Here is a 13,994-nt window from a genome sequence, read left to right as displayed (position 1 = left end):
ATATAAGTTAAGTTAAGGACTTCAAGAGGCCCTTGACTTTTTGTGGGTAGTCAATTGAAAAGAGACATGATTAACGTAATGGTGAAGTATGATTTTCTAAAGAACTATTAAAAAAATAAAGCATTTGACTTTATTAAGCCAATTTTGTTAACAACAGTCTGAAAGCTTAATGTTCAGCTCAATTGTTGCGAAAGTGAAAATGGATATTTCAGATGTCAGATCAAGACTGAAGAGTATAAAAAAACAGCAGTAATAATTACATTGCATTCTGTAGTCATGTGCCAGAAGAAACACTTCCTAAGGAAGAAACATTTGAGATCACTTTCAAATAAAGGAAAAAAGTAACCACTAAGATTGGCATTCCAGGTACAGAAGACACAAGGGGACAGAAGTTCTTCTTTCACATGTACTTTGCTGTGCTTGGAAAATGAGCATTGAGGCTGGGTTTTGGAACAAGTGATCAAAAACATGACTATAAAATGTGGGACTGATAAGCCAAACTGAAGAAAAATGAATCTTTGAAAAGTCAGAGTGGCATAAAAAACGAAAAGCAACATTTACAAGAATAATTCACATGAGAATAAGAGACATTATATTCTGTGATATTAAACAGCAATTATCCCCTCTGCTAAATAGATGATAGATGATAGATTGATAAATGTTACTGAATGTGGCAGTAGATTAAAAAAAAGAAAGTTTTAAAAAACAACCTAGTTAGGAGAAATTTTAAAGTGGAGAAAAATAAGCTTGGAATATATCTTCAAGCTTATTCCCTCTCAATTTTGCCTTTCAGGGGCACCTGGTGACTCAGTGGCTTAATTAACATCTGCCTGAGGCTCGGGTTATGATCTTAAGGTCCTGGAATGGAGCCCCATGTCTGGCTCCCTGCTCTGTGGGCAGTCTGTTTCTCCCTATCCCTCTCCCTCTGCCCCTCATCTCACCCTGCTCATGCACTCTCTCTCGCTCTCTTGCTCTGTTGGAGATACCCTCTTTCTCAAATAAGTAAATAACATTTTCTTAAAAAGATAAAATTTTGCCTTTCAATCCAGTCTAATTTTCTGACAAATTGCAATTCAGGTGATGTTTGAATGTCATCCGTCTGGGACAAAATATTTCCTTCCAGTTCCAAGGTGGGCAGTCTGAACCCTAGAGAAATATATACAATTTCTTCAACTCTTTCCCATGTGCTGTTGTTGAGAAGCTCAGTGGTGAGACTGTCCTCTGCAGGCCATAATTAAAGATAACAGAAGCTACTATGGAGCTCTCCTTGGTACTGACAATGGAAAAAGGCCAATAAAAGAGTTGGAGGGGGTGTGCTTTGATCTGCAGGGACCTGGTGGATTGGTCATTCAATTTCCTTTTTTGCTTCTCTTTTCTTTACTTTATTTTTTTGAGGTGGAGAGGTGTTTTTTATTTTATTTTCGGGCATATTTTCTCAGTCTAATTTTACAACATTTCTATTGGGTTTTTCATTTCTGCTATATATATTCTTTGTAATTTCTGCTGGCTTTTTCTGTTATGGAAATGTGACCTTAAAGAAATCCATTCACTTTCACTAATGCAATATATTTTCTTATTTTTCTGATGATAATTATATTTATGCTCTAAATTATATTTAAGAACTTGGACTATTATCAGATTATTCTTATTTTGAATTGCAGAGCCACAGTCCCTAGTTCTGTGATTGAACTTAAGAGACTTACCTAATTTCCTTAAGTCTTACTTTTCTCACATGGAAATTTAATAACAGTAATTCTCCAGTGTTTATTAAACTAAATTAAACAAAGGGCATACTGTCTTGAATCTATCTAGAACATGTTTGTGTGTGTGTGTGTGTGTGTGCATGTATGAAGACTGGAAGGGCTTGGGAGAAGGTGTGGATAAAGGCAAATAGACAATAAACAAATCAAATATTAATAAGAATAACAAATAAATTAAAAAATATATGTAAACAAAAATTATATCTCATTGGGTTAATCTTTTTATTATTTTTGATGGTGGGTCTTGTCCAAACCGGGTTCCTACTTTGTGGTAAGATAGATTGTAGGGTTTATTTCTTGGAATTGTCACTTAAAAAAGAGGGAAGGGTTTACACTGGAATCCAGGAACAATGTTACATATCCTTCTTTTTTTCAAGTGGACAAAAAAATAATGCGAAGCACAAAACATACAAGTTCTGCTCCTACAAAGTGATTTCCCCTGAGAATTTTCTCATATAATGAGATTTTTAATGTGTTTGTATTTTTTCAAGAATCAGAAGTACCTATTTTGTACTCTTTTATAAAAGTACAAAAAAAAAGTTTACAAAAACCCTTTTTCTCCTGTTGTGCAATTTGTTGACCCTAATCTCTTCATTGATACTTAATTCTCTGCATACTGAACATGAACTTCTTTTTACTGAAGATGGTTTTTAAATAAATCTTAATATTCATGGTTGAAATACTGTATTGATTTCATGTTAAAATACAATATTTTCCATTAAAGGAACTCTGTAATGAAGTTAACAACAGTTATTGAAAATATATTTATTTTGGTCATATTTATGACTTTTAGTCCAAAGTTTAGTTTTGCCTCAAAATTGACTACTCCTGTGCACAAACTCAATTATTATTTTCAATATTTCTTACTGACTTTGTTCTTAAACGTTTAAGTCCTGTTTTTCATATTTAACTCCTTTACATAATAAACTTAAAAGCAAAATTATACAATCAAAATAAAAACTAAAATGCTTTGACACATTGATGGCATTAAAAGTAGGTAATAGAGTCCACAAATGTTTATTAAAAGTCTGCTAGGGTCCACATACTGTTAGAGATATTTTACTGGATCCATTTCATGCAGTCCTTATACTCTGTTCACTCATTTCATTTCTATAATATACTCAAGGGTAGTGATTACTGCAAAATCAAAGAGTGAAAATACTGATTTTGATTTGTTATTCACCTTTTAGGAATAACTCAAGAGTTATCATATTATGAAATTAGTACTGTATTTTCCTTAATGTGGCCAAAATTTATTGTATCAATTATAAGAGTCAGAGCTTTTAATAGCAAAGGACGCTGAAGTATCAGAGGCTTAACATAATTACAGTTTACTTCTCGAAGCCATTTTTTGTCTAATGTTAGTATAGCTACACCTATTTTGTTAAGGGAACAGTTTACACAATGTATATTTTTCCATTGTTTATTTTCAGCCTATTTGTGTGTGTGTGTGTGTGTTTTTTAAACTCAAAATGCATTTCTTATAGACAGATCTGTAAACTGGATCTTCCCCACAAATCCCATTCTACTAATCTCTACTTTTTGATTTGAGTGTGTTATCCACTCACATACAATATAATTACTGATAAGGTAGAGTTTCCTTTTGTTGTTTTGCTATGTGTTGTCTACATGTCATGTCTTTTTTTGTTGTTGTTCCTTTATTCTTTCATTGCTGCCTTATCTTGTGTCAAATAGATACTTCTTGTTTTACCATTTTATTTTTTTGTTGTTGTTCCTTTTACTAAATTCTTTAAGTTATTTTCTTAATGGTTGCCCTGGAATTACAGTTAGCTTCATGAGACGACCTAGGTTGGATTAATACTAAAGATTTTTATAGCATTCAGAAACTTTACTCCAAGTTAGCTCCACTCCTTCCTCCAATCCTTCCAGTCCCTCCACCACATTTTGTGCTATTATTGAGATGAGAATTACAGGTTTATACATTTTATTATTTTTTGCAGATTTATTTATTTATTATATGTAAATTTATTTATTTATATGACAAAGAGAGAGAGCGTGCAAAAGCAGGGGGAGTGGCAGGCAGAGGGAGAGGGAGAAGCAGGCTCCCTGATGAGCAGAGAGCCTGATGTGGGGCTGGATCCCAGGACCATGGGATCATGACCTGAGCCAAAGGCAGAGACTTAACTGACTGAGCCACCCAGATATCCTTCATTTCATCCTTTAGTATTTTTCGTAGGGAAGGTAATCCAGTGACAAAATTTTTCAGGTGTTATCTGGAAATATCTTCCTTTCTTCTACTTACTTAATTTCTACTGCCTATAGAATTCTTGGTTGGCAGTCTTTCTCTCTCTCTCTCTCTTTTTTCTTCCATTCATGATTGGATATTCCACCCCACTGGCTCCTGGTCTGCATGGTTTCTGATGGAAAGTCAGAATTCTTAAGGAGGATGCCTCATATGTAATGAAGTATCCTCCTTACTGCTATCAAGATTCTGTCTTTGTCTTTCTCTTCTGAAAGTTAGATTATGATGTCTCCAGATACAGATCTATTTGAGTTTATCATACTTAGAATTCATTGAGCTTATTCTAAGCTCATAAAAATGTTTAGCTATTTATAATTGCATTGGTTTTCAATAGCAGCTATAACAAATGACCACAGACCTAGTGGGTTAAAATTTTTAGAATTATTGCCTTAGAGCTCTGGAATTTAGAAGCCTGAAAAGGCTTTACTGGGCTAAAATTAAGGTGTCAGCAGATTTGTGTTCCTTCTGGAGTTTCAAAGACAGATTTCATCCCCTTGCCTTTTCTAGCTTATAATTATTTTGGATTCACCTGGAAAATTCAAGATAATTTCATTACAAGACCTTTACCTTAATTGCGTCCATAAAGTTTCTTCTGGAATGTAAGTTAACATAATCACAAATTGTAAGGATTAGGAGGTGGGCATTTTAATTGAGTAGAGTTGACACACAATGTTATATTAGTTTCAGGTGAACAACATTGTGTATTGACAAGTCTATAAGTTTTGCTATGCTCACAAAAAGTGTAGCTGCCATCTGTTACCATATACTATTACAGTATAATTGACTATATTCCCTATGTTATCCCCTCTTTTCCCATGAATTATTCATTCCATAACTTGAAACCTATATCTCCCACTCCCCTTCATCCATCTTACCCATCTCCCCCACCCTTCAAGAGCCGTTTCTAAAACTACTGAAATAATTATATCTAAGCTAATACTAGCTCCCCAAATGACTCAAAACTTTGTACCTAAAATTCATTTTGCAAACAGTTTTGTGATAGGTAAGAGAGAATTCCTCACTGAAAACTCACATAGTAGACTGAAATCTCAATATTTTCATTTGTTCATTAACCATGTTGCTATTATTAGACTTAGATCAGATTTCTGTAAAAAATGGATAGTAGTCACACTTTTAATCCTCAAAGTATCTATCATTGAATTTTATTACTCAGAATACAGCATCTTTATAGTTCTTGAAACTTGTTTTCAAAAATTATTTCAAAAAAATATTGAAAATATTATTGTAACTTCCACTTATTTGATTAAATTCAGGACTCCCTAGAAGAATTTCCAGGGGGAGTGAGGAGAACTTTTAATCTTTGAAACAAACAATTGTCCAAAATGATTTTCCCCCTTTTTTGTAGACATGAATATTTAGATTAAAAATAATAGTTCATTAATCTTTTTTTAAATTTTTTAAATTTTTTTAATTTATTTGACAAACAGAGATCACAAGTAGGCAGAGAGGCAAGCAGAGAGAGAGAGGGAAGCAGGCTCCCTGTTGAGCAGAGAGCCTGATGTGGGGCTCCATCCTAGGACCCTGAGATCATGATCTGAGCCGAAGGCAGAGACTTAACCCACTGAGCCACCAAGGTGCCCCAGTTCATTAATCTTAATGGCATTTTTCATGAACTAAAACATATCTTAGAAGTGAAGAAGTATAGTTTTCCAGGTTGTTCACCCATTCATTTGATTCATAAATACTTTGGGACATTTACAGTTTCCCAGATCCTATCGTAGATATTGGATGTACAACAGCTATAAATGTAGGGTGAATAGCAACAATATCACATATATGAAGCTTATTTTTATCAATAACTGAAGCTTAATTTAATCTTAGGTCTAAATGGTATAGGATGTTTTTCTATTATAAAGTTCATACTATTGGGATTGAGGCAACTAAGGAGAACAGTTCAATATTTATCAGCAAGTCCAGAGTGGGAGGACAGGGAGGAAAGGCATCTCAAACTGAATGAATGATAACTGCAGTTGCACTGAACCATGAAAATGCAAGTACGTCCTTGAAGTTTCTTATGATCAATCATGTTTAGAGCATGGGGTACATGGGAATTGAGAGTGCAAAATTTAGAAAGCTAGAGTGACTCTGGCTCTCCCTTTCACCTTCCCTATCTAAATTCGGGCAATTTCCTCTTATCTTTGCTTTTTTTTTTTTTTTCCCATAAGTTGTAGGCAGAATTCTTAGTTGGCTTTTTTTTTTTTTTAAAGATTTTATTTATTTATTTGACAGAAAGACATCAAAGTAGGCAGAGAGGCAGGCAGAGAGAGAGGAGGAAACAGGCTCAATGCCGGGCTCCATCCCAGGACCCTGGGATCATGACCTGAGCAAAGGCAGATGCTTTAAACCACTGAGCCACCCAGATGGCCCTCTTAGTTGGCTTTTTTGAATTTTCAACTCTTGTCGTCATAATTGTCCATGGGATCCAGCAAGCCCAAGGCTTCCTATAGTGACAACCAGAGGCCTCAAAAGTCATTCCAGGGTCTATGGGTATATATAAATCAATCTAATCTGGCATCTTCAGACCAATACCCTGAGTGTTCATCCTTATTCATTCAGTAACTTAATAATAATTCAATGAGTGTCCTTTATTCAAATATTGAAGTTGGAATTCAAAAGACATAATTCCTCCTAACATTATTATAGTCAGTTAGTTGGTTTTATGTAATTAATATCACAGCAAATATTACCAAGGAGAATTTTACAAAATGCTCTGAAAGTAGATTGTAAGAGAAGCTACTTAATCAGGAGGAGGCAGTGAGTAATTGAGCAAAGGATGGAGAGCAATAGAAAATTGTCCATGCTTAAAAAAAAAAAAAATTCAACTGAGAAATGAAAGTGAAAATGAGAAACAAAGGGAGTAACAAGTGAGAAAATGAGAACAAAGGGAGTTCTAGACAAAGGAAAGCAATGTAATAAAAGGTCCTCAGGTGAGGACCTGAAAGACTGTGTGTCTGGGACCAGTGAACTAGAGAAAGCATGACATTCAGGTAGCAGGTTTCTAATGCAATGTCTTCCTCTTCCATGTATGCAAATTCACACTATCTCTGATGGACAGCTCAAAGAATCTCCTTCATAATCTCCTGTTCTCTGTCCTCTGTACCCCAACATGTTTTAGTTCTTTGAATTTCTAAAGCCATTTTTGTCCGTATTACTCATTCCAAAATACTCACAGATACAGCCTCATATTTTCACTTATCTGTCTTCACTACATCTGGTTTTCCACTCAGATGGTCCCCAGAGAGTTCTGATCATGTCTCACATTTTTATTCATTGTCTTTAGCATCTGGCACATACTGCAATTTGTAAGCCCTGAATTTTCAACTAAAACTGGCCAAATTTGTGGATTGTCATAAAGCAATGAGTCTAGGATTTATATATGATTCAATTGGCTAATCTTTCAAGGACTTATTGAGCACTCTCTCTATGTTAAGCATTATGCTAAGCACTGGGGATGCAATGATGAATTCTGTACTCACCAAGCAAAAATTCAGCATCGTAACTAACCAATGAAAGGAATTAGAAATATATTAACCTGACAGTAAAAGGGAGAGAGGACAGAGACACAATCAATGACAGACCACAAATGGCTGGCCTTACTTTAAAGTTGGTAAGATGTCTCCCCATTTCTCATGAACACATGGCTGGAGTTCAGTGATCTTTGTACTTCCCATGGAACAAGGAACCTGCAGGCAGGAATAGCAAAGTAACAGCTGGGGCTCACTGTCTTTTCCCTTATGTACTTGAGTACATAAGTCCCTTATGTACTTATGTACTTTTCCCTTATGTACTTTTCCCTTATGTGCTTCCCTTATGTACTTTCCCCATATGTACTTCCCATATGTACTTGATGTACATATACTTATGTACATCAGTATAAGTCTTTTATCTTTCAACATATGTCTATTTTGTATTGACACTGTGCTAAGAGATAAGGATAAAACTGGGAAGAGAAAAGGCAAAATCTCCTCCCATAATGAGCTTGCACTCTGGTGGAGACAATATGTTGGTGTGCACTTGTTAAACTGATGCACATCCTGTTATTCATCTTGTCATTAGGCCTGCACCAAACGACTAAGGATAAATCTTAAGGCATGCATTGATCGTCCCTAATCTTGTCCAAGAACTAAATTCAGCATTTTGCTTCCTTCTGAAAAGGTTTCAATACTGTCAAGTAGTTTCACATTGTGATGAAATGAGTGAGTTTAAGGTCCTCAAATGTTAAACTCAGAATGTCACAGTGCCTAGAGCTTGATATTCAAGCTCCTCCTTTGGGGATTTTCTCCGTGAACTGACTGCAGTTTTGTGTCCCTCAAAAACAGCTTTTCTGCCCACTTGCAAGGACTGTGGTTTGTAGACTTTGTAATTTTTCTGAAGAGAAACCTCAGAATCGTTATAACATCAAGTTATCAATCCTGCATTGGCCTTTCCTACACACTTCTAGAAGTCACAAGCAAATACATCAGTCTAAGCAAACCTTCCTAAATATGTCATTGCTTATGGGATGCCACAAAGCTAATTTCAGAGTAAAATATGGTAAAGGGGTTTTCTTTCTCTCTGAGCAATGGCACAAGAAGAGAACTGGGTACATAAGTGGAAATCCTAAGTATGTGTCATCAAATCCTATAAAAGTGAGTAGCCCCACACTATGTGGACTCTACCCCTCCATTCAGGCTATTTCTTTTTCTTTTTTTCTTTCTTTCTTTTCTTTTCTTTTTTTTTTTTTTTTTAATGTAGCCCCACATGGGGCTTAAACTCACAACCATGAGATTAAAACCTGAGCTGAGATCAAGAGTCCTAACCTGACCTACTGAGCAACCCAGGTGCTCCTCAATTCAGGCTATTACACAGAACATATCAGGTATTGAAGTTATGAGTCTTGTGGCTTCAGAAATTCCCATGACTATGCCAAATTGACAAATTAGCTTAAATAACTGAAATCATCTGATAACAACACTCAGAATCAGCAGAGCCTCCTATCCCCAGTGGCCTAGTTTTTTCAATTCACACTAACTTTGATTCCCCATTACCTTTGACTCTTATTTTTGCATTGCATTTTTGCATTCTCTTTGCATTCCTAAATAACAACTCCTTGTTGACCTCAGACAGTCTGTGGGGGTACTCCTCTTCATTTATCTGATTATCAACAAGTAGCTACTGAATGCTGGGGTAAATGAGGTGGAACAGAGAGTCAGTGACATAGGAGACAAGATGATGGAATGGAAGGATAGGAAAAGAGAGAAAAACAACTAATGGACCATGATGGGAGGCTTTAAGAAATCAGTGATCCCATAAAGCAAAACAAGATTAAAATTATTGGGTCCCAGAGGAAGAAGAAAGAGAGGGAGAGAGAGTAACAGAAGGTATATTTGAACAAATCATACCTCAGAACACCCCTAATCTGGGGAAGGAAACAGGCACTCAAGTCCAAGAGATAGGGAGAATGACTCCCAAAATCAATAAAAATAAATCAACACCTTAACATGTAATAGTGAAGATAGCAAATTTCAGAGATAAATTGAAAATCCTGAAAACATCTTGAGGCAAGAACTCCTTAACCTATAATGGTAGAAATATTAGAATGGTAGCAGACCTATCCACAGAGAGCTGGCAGGACAGAAAGGATGGCATGATATATTCAGGGTACTAAATGAGAAAAACATGCAGCCAAAATACTTTATCCAGTAAGGCTGTCATTCAGAATGGAAGGAGAGATAAAGAACTTCCAGGACAAACAGAAACTAAAAGAATTTGTGATCACTAAACCAACCCTGCAAGAAATATTAAAGGGGATCCTGTAAGAGAGAATCCAAAAGTAACATAGACTAGAAAGACATAAAGACAATCTACAGGAACAGGGACTTTACAGGTAATAAAATGACACTAGTGATCTTTTAATCACTAGTCTCAAAGTAAACAGGCTAAATGCTCCAATCAAAAGACACAGGGTATCAGATTGGATAAAAAAAGCAAGACCATCCATATGCTGTCTACAAGAGACTCATTTAGACCCAAAGACACTTCCAGATTGAAAGTGAAAGGATGGAGAATAATTTATCATGCTAATAGGAAAACTGGAGTAGCAATCCTCCTACCAGAAAAATTAGATTTTAAATCAAAGACTGCAGTGAGGGATGAAGAGAGACACTATATAATCCTTAAGAGGTCTATCTAGCAAGAAGAGCTAACAATTATAAATAATTATACTCCTAACTTGGGAGCAGCCAACTATATAAACCAATTAATAACAAAATTAAAGAAACACATTGATGATAATACAATAATACTAGGGGACTTCCACACCCAACTCAAAGCACTGGACAGAATATCTAAGGAGAGGATCAACAAGGAAACAGGGGCTTTGAATGACACATTGAACCAGATGGACTTCACAGATATATACAGAACATATGCAACAGAATACACATTCTTCTGGAGTGCTCATGGAACATTCTCCAGAATAGATCACATACTGGGTCACAAATCAGGTCTCAATTGGTACCAAAAGATTTGGGATCATTCCCTGCATATTTTCAGACCATAATGCTTTGAAACTGGAACTCATTCACAAGAGGAAATTTGTAAAGAACTCAAACTCTTGGAGTAGAGCATCCTACTAAAGAATGAATAGATCAATCAGGAAATTAAAGAAGAATTTTTAAAAATCATGGAAACAAATGAAAATGAAAATACAACTGTTCAAAACCTTTGGGATACAGCAAAGACAGTCTTAAGAGGGATGTACATAGCAATACAAGTCATTCTCAAAATATTTAAAAAGTCAAATACACAAGCTAAACTTATACCTAAAGGTGCTGGAGAAAGAACGGGGGGGGGGGGAGAAAAAAAAAAGCCCAAATCAAGCAGAAGAAGGGAAAAAACAAAGATTAGAGCAGAGATCAATGAAACAGAAATCAAAGAGCAATAGAACAGATCAATGAAACTAGAAACTGGTTATCTGAAATAATTAATAAGATCAATAAACCCATAGCCAGGCTTATCAAAAGGAAAAGAGAAAGGGTCTAAATTAATAAAATCATGAATGAAAGAGGAGAGATCATGACCAACACCAAGGAAATACAAATAATTTTAGGAATGCATTATGAGCAACTATATGCCAACAATTAAGCAATCTGAAAGAGATGGATGCATTCCTGGAAACACATAAACTACAAAAACTGAAACAGGAAGAAATAGGAAACTTGAACATACCTATAACCAGGAAGGAAATGGAAGCAATAATCAAAGATCTCCCTAAAATTAAGAATCTAGGGATAGGTGGCTTCCCAAGGGAATTCTACCAGTTGAAGAACTAATACCTATTTTTCTGAAGCTGTTTCAAAAAATAAAAAGGGAAGAAAAACTACCAAACTCATTCTATGAGGCCAACATTACCTTGATCCCCAAACCAGACAAAGATCCCACCACAAAGAAGAATTATAAACCAATATCCCTGATGAACATGGATGTCAAAATTGTCACCAAGATTCTAGCTAATAGGATCCAACAGTACATTAAAAGGATTATTGACCACAACCAAGTGGGATTTATTCCTGGGCTGCAAGGGGTTCAACTTTCACAAATCTATCAATGTAATACATCACATTAATAAAAGAAAAGACAAGAACCATATGATCCTCCCAATAGATGCAGAAAAAAAGCATTTGAAAAAATTCAACATTCTTTCCTGATTAAAACTCTCCATAGTGTAAGGATAGAGGGAACATACCTCACTATCATAGAAGCCATATATGAAAAGCCCACAGTGAATATCAATGGGGAAAAACTGAGAGCTTTTCTGATAAGGTCAGGAACACAATAGGGATTTCCACTATAACCACGTTGTTCAAGATAGTACCAGAAGTCCTAGTCTCAGCAATCAGATAACTAAAAGGAATAAAAGGCATTCAAATTGGCAAAGAAGTCAAACTCACTCTTCACAGATGATATGATACTTTATGTGGAAAACCCAAAAGACCCCACCCCCAAATTGCTAGAACTCATACAAGAATTCAGCAACATTGCAGGATATAAAACAATGCACAGAAATAAGTTGCATTTCTATACCTTAACAATGAGATAGAAGAAAGAGAAATTAAGGAGCCAATCCCATTTACAAAGCACCGAAAACCATAAGATACTGATGAATAGACCCAACCAAAGAGGTAAAGGATCTGTACTCTAAAAACTACACTTTCATAAGGACACTTATGAAAGAAATAAATGAAGATACAAAGAAATAGAAAAATAGAAAAATATTCCATGCTTGTGGATTGGGAGAATAAATATTGTTAAAATGTCTATGCTACCCAGATCAATTTACACATTTAATGTAATCCCTATCAAAATACCATCAACTTTTTTTTCACAGAAATGGAACAAATAATCCTAAAATTTGTATGGAACCAGAAAATCTGAATGGCCAGAGAAATGTTGAAAAAGAAAACCAAAGCTAGTGGCATCACAATGCCAGACTTCAAGCTAAAATACAAGTTGTAATTATCAAGACAGTAAGGTATTGACACAAAACATATATCAATAGAACAGAAATTGCCCCTCAACTCTGTGGTTAACTAATCTTTGACAAAGCAGGAAGGAATATCCAATGGAAAAAGGATAGTCTCTCCAATAAATGGTGCTGTGAAAATTGGACAGCCACATGTGGAAGAATGAAACTGGACCGTTTTCTTACACCATACACAACGATAAACTCAAAATAAATGAACGACAAGAACGTAAGACAGGAACCCATCAAAATTCTCAAGGAGAAACAGGGAGCAACCCCTTTAATTTAAGCCACAGCAACTTCTTTCAAGACTAGTTTCCAAAGGCAAAAATGAACTACTGGGACTTCATCAAGATAAAAACCTTCTGCACAGCAAAGGAAACAGTCAACAAACCAAAAGGCAACCTGTGGAATGGACGATATTTGCAATTGACATACCAGATAAAGGACTAGTATCCATTTTCTATGAAGAATTTATCAAACACAACACCCAAAAACAAATAATCTAGTCAAGAAATGGGAAGAAAACATAAACAGACATTTCTCCAAAGAAGACATACAAATGGACAATAGACACATGAAAAAATGTTCCACATCCCTTGGCATCAGGGAAATACGGATCACAACCACAAGGATATACCACCTCACACCAGTCAGAATGGCTAAAATTAATAGGACAGGAAACAACAAGTGTTGGCAAGGATATGGAGAAAGGGGAACCCTCTTACACAGTTGGTGGGAATGCAAGCTGGTGCAGCCAGTCTAGAAAACAGTATGGAGTTTCCTCAAGAAGTTAAAAATAGAGCTACCCTATGACCCAGCAATTGCACTAATAAGTATTTACCCCAAAGAGACAAATGTAGTGATCTGAAGGGGCACCTGCACCACAGTGTTTATAGCAGCAATGTCCACAATAGCCAAACTGTGGAAAGAGCCCAGATGTCCATTGACAGATGAATGGATAAAGATGTGGTATCTGTATATACAATGGACTATTACTCAGCCATCAGAAAGGATGAATACCTACCATTTACATCAACTTAAATGGAACTAGAGGGTATTATGCTGAATGAAATAAGTCAATCAGAGAAAGACAAATATTATATAGTTTCACTCATATGTGGAATATAAAAAATAGCACAGAGCATCATAGAGGAAGGGAGGGAAAACTGAATGGGAAGTCATCAAGAGGGAGAAAAACCATGAAAGACTCTTAACTATAGAAAACACACTAGGGTTGCTGGAAAGGAGGTAGGTGGGGGTGTGGGGTAACTGGGTGATGGGCATTGAAGAAGGCACGTGATATGACGGGCACTGGGTGTTATATGCAACTGATGAATTATTGAACACTACATCTGAAACTAATGACTTACTATATATTGGCTAATTGAATTTAAATATAAATAAAATAATAAATAAATAAAACCAGTTATCTGTATGTTAAAAA

This window comes from Lontra canadensis, unplaced genomic scaffold, assembly GCF_010015895.1.
Source record: "Lontra canadensis isolate GAN:19392208 unplaced genomic scaffold, GSC_riverotter_1.0 scaffold74, whole genome shotgun sequence".
In the NCBI taxonomy this organism is placed as follows: domain Eukaryota; kingdom Metazoa; phylum Chordata; class Mammalia; order Carnivora; family Mustelidae; genus Lontra; species Lontra canadensis.
Note: the sequence above shows the minus strand (reverse complement) of the source record.